The sequence below is a fragment of the Eschscholzia californica genome, unplaced genomic scaffold (assembly GCF_041429995.1).
Source record: "Eschscholzia californica isolate CP2 unplaced genomic scaffold, dmEscCali1.0.p SCAF_3, whole genome shotgun sequence".
NCBI lineage: Eukaryota > Viridiplantae > Streptophyta > Magnoliopsida > Ranunculales > Papaveraceae > Eschscholzia > Eschscholzia californica.
In genome coordinates this window covers 4,428,482-4,435,180 of record NW_028238420.1, presented here as the reverse complement: position 1 = coordinate 4,435,180, position 6,699 = coordinate 4,428,482, and the positions used below count along the sequence as shown (strand labels likewise).

The 6,699-nt window shown below is 38.8% G+C and overlaps 1 long non-coding RNA gene across 1 annotated transcript; it reads left to right on the top strand.

Annotated features, from left to right (window-relative positions):
- The first annotated feature begins 2,528 nt into the window (after positions 1 to 2,528).
- On the top strand, positions 2,529 to 3,563 carry LOC147547832 (uncharacterized). Its single transcript, XR_015238356.1, has 2 exons — positions 2,529 to 3,131; positions 3,326 to 3,563. It is a non-coding gene; the product is annotated as an uncharacterized LOC147547832 (long non-coding RNA).
- The last annotated feature ends 3,136 nt before the right edge of the window (positions 3,564 to 6,699 follow it).

Below are 6,699 nucleotides of genomic sequence, written 5' to 3'. Positions count from 1 at the left end.
TAACCCCTAATTTTATCAAATATTCTCATATGACTCATTTTTTCAGTTACCGTTAGCACACCCTTAACTAGTCGTCACCTTCTCTCCTCTATCTCATCTTCTCTCTGCCACATCATCTTCTCGCCACCTCATCGTCTTCACCAGCGAGGGTCGCCGGCCGACAAATTTTCCTACCGGCAACCTTCAAACATTAACTTATTTTTTTTTCTCCCCTCTTTCTCTAAATTTTTTTTTCTCCTCTCTCTCTCTAATCAGATCTAAAGAGAGGTGGTATGTTCTTGAACAGACCGTGAAGGTGTTCTTGAACAGACCGTGAAGGTGTGTTCTTGAACAGACCGTGAAGGTGCGTTCTTGAACAGACCGTGAAGGTGCGTTCTTGAACAGACCGTGAAGGTGCGTTCTTGAACAGACCGTGAAGGTGCGTTCTTGAACAGACCGTGAAGGTGCGTTCTTGAACAGACCGTGAAGGTGCGTTCTTGAACAGACCGTGAAGGTGCGTTCTTGAACAGACCGTGAAGGTGCGTTCTTGAACAGACCGTGAAGGTGCGTTCTTGAACAGACCGTGAAGGTGCGTTCTTGAACAGACCGTGAAGGTGTGTTATTGAACAGACCTTCAATGGTCTGTTCTTGAAGATACCTCCTCTCTCTAGATCTGATTAGAGAGAAAAATTTAGAGAGAGGGAGGAGAGAAAAAAATTAATGTTTGAAGGTTGTCGGCCGGTAAATTTGTCGGTCGGCGACCCTCGCCGTCGAAGACGATAAGGTGGCGAGAAGATGATGTGGCAGAGAGAGAAGATGAGATGGAGGAGAGAAAGTGATGACTAGTTAACGATGTGCTAACAGTAACTGAAAAAAGGGGTCATATGAAAATATTTGCTAAAGTTAGGGGTTAGGCAGGAAGCTGGTCACAAAGTTATGGGCTATTTGGAAAATAACTCAACACTTATTTTAACCTTGGTGATTAATTGGTAACCCACTACTACTTTGTCATTAGTTGACAAGTACAAACAAACAAACAAACTTTCCCGCCATTATTTTTGAAAAAGCTCGACTCATTCCTATAATAATTATTATTTTATGCACAACAAAATCCTCTAGCTATGTACTTCACGTTTTCATTGTATCATAACGATTATTTAATAATAATAATAATAATAATAATAATAAAAAAAAAGATTTGGCCGACAATAATGCAAGGAACGTAAAGTCCCGTATAAGAACGAGAAGTTCAAATTTTAGAATTCCAAGAGTAAGAGGAAAACAAGACTATAATATAGGCTCCTAATGATAAAATTTCGAAGTGTTTCTTTAAGGTATGTGTATCCTAGTTGGAACTCTGACCGTACATTAGCTGGACTTTGTTATATTGGATTACATATTTGTATCTTTTTTAATTCTAAGGAGATAAAATCCTACGTTTAGTCAATGGGTGGCGACTGTCAAATGAAGGTGTGATTATTATTGGAATGTAATCAATCCTTATTGATTATTTTATCGCATGGGATGATTTTCAGCTCACCCTAGGATGGGTGGGATGGAATGTCAGTTGTTTGACAGATGTAATTTTATATAATGTCTAGGTCCCTTCTATTCATTGTCATTTGATTTTGAGTCGGATGACCACAAAACTTAACATGGTATCAGAGCTACACACACACGTGATTGGCTTAAATGCCACATGTGCGTGTTAGACTCAGACAACGTCAAACAGGAGAGACGTGTAAGAATAGTCCCACATGGGAGGAAATGTATCTTTCAAAAAAAAAAAACAAATCAGTTGTAATATTTGGTTAAAAAATAAGTCTATCACTGTCCGAGAGCTAACATTGTGATAGTCACGCATTACTCACGAGAGTTTCCGGAGACTAGACTATAGGTGAATGCTCGAGCTTAGTAAGTACCGAGGTCTTTTGGAGGGGGTCATGGAGCCTTCGTCAAGAACAAAACCCCGTATATGTATGATGTGTCTAAAGCGGGAACAATATCAATAACTGCTGGAGTTTGAGATTGGACGGGTCGGTCAGGAATTTGTTAAAAAAGGACCTGGTCGGTCAGGATAGACCATTATACAGTATAACAGAGAGAGTATACCTAACCTGACCCATCTTAGGTGACCTCGTCACCCGAACTAAAGTTGTGACGGTTTTTGTCAATGTGTGTATGATTTTGTGAAACTGTTTGAACCGGTCCACTTGTTCAACTACTTAATCCCTGAATCAGCTAACACGTACCCACCGTTTTCTACATCCACGTCCACGTGTCCATGCATTAGTCTCGTGATTATCCGTGGTTAATAAGTAAACGTCAACGAACACCACTACCCGATCTACTGCTCCCGCAAGCATCTTATAATCAAGATCCCCTCTCCAGATCATTCCAACTAACCAACAAAAAAATCATTGTACCACGTGGAACTCCTTTACTGGCGTCTATAAGATACAGGTTTAGATCGAGGAATACGGAATCACAACTCGTAGGTTAACTTGTCAGTCGTCTCTTATATAAATGAAACGTGGAAACTGATTCTTTCTTCAGTTTTCTTCTTCTTCTTCTTATCTGAATTCTGTTTTCCGTTTTTCAAGAGTTTCTCTCTCTCTCTCTCTCTAAATTCATCAGATTGATTAATCATGACGGTAATTAATCATGGAAATGAATCAAGATCAAGAGAAGATCAAATGATGATGAGATTGATGTTATCTTGTAGTAATACTAAAGAGAATTCTATTTCATCTGATTATTTGATTAATTCTAGTCAATTTGATCACCAGATTGATGAATTAAACAAGAAAGATTTTTCTGATAAATGGAAGAAATTATTTCGAGGACATAATAATGAAACAATGAGTAATGATGGATCATCTTCATCGGAAGAGTTTGATCAATCTCCGAAATCGGTTGATGGGATAGGTCACGAACATCGAAATTCTAGGGTTATTCATCATCAGATTTTGAAGATCAGAGAAGAAGATTCTCATCTTGGTGAAGATATAAACACAAAAGGAAAACTAGCGGTGATGATTCAATTAAGCTCAAACGTGGGTGCTCTGATTTGGTCTAGGCCGATTTTGCCATCATCACCTCTCAGAGGCAAATCTCATAATATCAATTCCTTCCACTAAAATAATCTTGAGGTTCGATGATTTTAACAAATTTTTTTCTGATTTTGATTCGATTTTAAAAATAAAAATCACCCAGGCGGGAAATTTTATTTTTGAACTAATAATTTGGTGTCACTTTTCCTTTAATTTTTGAATTAAAATTCTTGTATATATTGAATAATAGTGGTATTTGATTGAAGTATGGGATTGTTTTGTTTGTTTTACAGAAATGAAGTAGGAATCGGGTGTGATCTAGAGAAAGAGATGGAATCATGGTTAGCTTTACGTGGAAGTATTCTCAAACTAACAACACAGCACTTGTTTCTAGAGAGAGAGAGAGAGAGAGAGAGAGAGAGAGAGAGAGAGAGAGAGAGAGAGAGAGAGAGAGAGAGTGGGTGTGATGTGTGTGTTTGATGATGTATATAGTTAGTTATGTTTGTTAATGAAATATGGTTGTTATGGTAACTTCAGGATCAGGTTTGTGGCGTAATTATTTAGTGTAATGAAGCAAACTATTGCAAGAATTCTATTCCTCCCAACCCTCGATTTGCTTGGTCCGCCACCCTCGCACTGATGGGGTGACGTCGCGACGTCTCTCAAGAGAGTGTCTTAGGTTATTGAATATTGATGTACGGCTAAATTTAGTAAGTGGTGAAGTTTTTCATAGGGGGTTCGTGGAGTCTTCGCCAAAAATAAAATATCGTACCTGTGGGAGATGCAAACTCGACTTATATAGGGGCTAGATGTCACAGACTGATTTTTCCGTAATGTATAACTGACGAATTTTTTTTTTTTTGAATTGTTCAGCGTGTGCCTCGAACCCTTGACCTCTAAGGTATAACTGACGAACTTGACTTGACCAGTCCGTACGTTATGTTCTTAGAGCAAGTTCATTTTGTCTCCTTTGATCACTAGCGCTCCAAATTTAATTGAATTCAAACTAAATAGCATGCTTGACAGTTATCATGTGTCATTGACTCGAGACGTCTACAGGCACCTGACCAGCTAACTTGGGTATTTAAGGGTGAAGTTCACCTCCATTATCTCTTGTTCCTTCTTCTTTTACCAATCCTTTACAACTTTCCTCTTCAGAATTATAAGTAAAGGTCTACATGGATTGGGACTTCAAATCGATTTATGTTTGAATATGTAAGGTATAGTTTGCTACACAAAAATAATATGAATTTGGGTTACTTACAGAATGGGTTGGGTCCGGGACCTATCACTACCAAATGGATTAGCTAACCAGTTTGGACATGTTAGGTCTAGGACTGACAAGTACGTTTTGACGTATGTCCTCAAGATTTTGGTCACAGACGGGTCAGTCTAGAGGCTAGATGTCACAGACTGATTTGCCTAATGTACAAGTGACGAACTCGACTTGTCCGACCGTTATATCTTTAGGCAAATTCATTTTGTCTTCTTTGATCACTATAAACGCTCCAAATTTACTTGAAAATCAAATTAAGTAGCATGCTTGACAGTTTATCATGTGTTATTCACTTCTTAAATATTTGAAATACCATCATAAAAATTTCGTAACAATCCTTTTTGGCTAATTTCTTCTAGTAAATACATCTTGGGTGATAGGTTTATGCAAGAAAATAGAGTATGAGAAAGAGAGGAGAGTAAAATTAGAGAAAGAAGTGAGAGAAGAGAGAAATCATATAGGAAAACGAACAAGAAATAGAAGAGGAGCTGGAGAGAAACGACAAGTTAACGGGGTTAAGAATAGCTACTAATAAATTTTCCGGCGCCTAACATTTCATGTTTTTGGGCCGCCATCAAGTAGCCCCACCCGCCAATAGTTGTTCCCTCTGTCCCTCTTGTATCATGTTCTGCCTCTCTCTTGATGGACTTGCCATTCATGATAGACAATTGAATTATGTTTAGGTTTGGGATAGGCCTACTTTTGTAGTCTAATCTGGTATTGCTTTTTCATTAGGCAACACCAATGATAAAGAGTCTGAAAATTGCCCCGATACCAAAAATATTCATCAATGAGTTGAAAATCCATTCATCAGGAGAGATAGAAAATGAAGAAGGGCCGGATGCCCACTTTCACAGATTTAGGACTCGGTCAATTTTTATTAAATGAATGTCATAGACATTATTACACCTCGTATATTTTTTCATTTTTTTTGTGGAGTGGTTGTAGTTGGGACATAATCTTTCCAAAAATGCGGTCTAGTCTCCAATGTTGTTACAAGATAGGTCGTTTTAAGCTGTAGATTGAGTTTGTGGACGAGCTTCAAAAGCTACTTTAACATAGCACAACTCGCATAGGGAGATTTTTGCATAGGCAGGAGGACTACGATGATAAATCAGATAACACCCGCCATTACGTTCCACCTATAACCTATAGCACCCACAGCCGAACTCTGGGCATTCTTGTAGCTGAAAAGGGAATAGATGGTAATGAGAGGGGACCTGAGTCGCTTGGCATTTAACAACTGCCAAGAGTTAGTTCTGTTACTTTCGAACTGATAATATGTTTGTAATGGACAGTGTCAAACCCCTAAAAAAGTATATACGAGAGTTTATGACAGCGCGCTTGATTCCCTTACAACTTTCAGGTCAATAACAACCCATGACAGGTCTGGGCTTCGGGTGCCAGTGGTGAATGGATCGGGTTTCTCGTTTTCCTGACTGAAATCCCGACCTGACCTGACCTGCCCTGCCCTACCCTAGAATCAAAAATTTATTGGGATCAAGAACTGCATTATATTTGCCTTAATCACCTAAATAAGAGTGGAAGAAAATAATAGGTGGGGGCAACTTATAACAACACACCAGATCCAAAGCCAACCTAGGCTTAGATCTGACAATTTGGTCCCAAACTTTAACTAACTCAAACCTCAATCACTCAGGCTGGACCAGAGAAGAAGAAAAGATCTGAGAATACCCTAGTCCCAAAAGAACTGCTAAAAACATATGTACTTTCAGAAAGCAGAGTAGAAAAGATGGGTAAAGCCACACCAAATATCATCTGGCTGTTATGTGTCAACTGGGATAGGTTGGATGACATGGGCTGGTGGTGTACTTGTGTGGGTCAACCAACCTGAACCAGAAAATGTCTCTGAAACAAAGGAGTGAGTGTTTTTGTGGGTTATGGTGAATCTACCCAAACTAGGGAACCAATGACAGAAAATGGACTCCACCCCCACTGGTGTGTGACATCTCAAATGTACTGCAACGGTTTCCACTGCTATAATAACCATATTCTGCAGCCCACAAAGTAAAAGTTTCTGCATCAATGGCAACAACTTACCTAACAAGTACAATATGACAAATTACAGAAAAAATTGATAACATGGTTAAGCGTGGTTGGGTGGTAACATATCTGTCTCTCAACAGCGGAAATCAAGGTTCGAATCTTACTGTTTCCAAAAAACTATTAACAACATCAAACAATTATTACCCGTGTATCATGAATCTCGTAAAAATCATGTATCAATGGCTAAGTGAGAACTGCTAACATAGAAGACGAAAAACTTGTTTATGGAGCTTGGGAGAGAATTGCAGAATGCAAATGTCAGATCAGTATCTAAAACAAAACGAAACACGAGGCACGGAGGGGTTTAGTTGCATCTACTAAAAT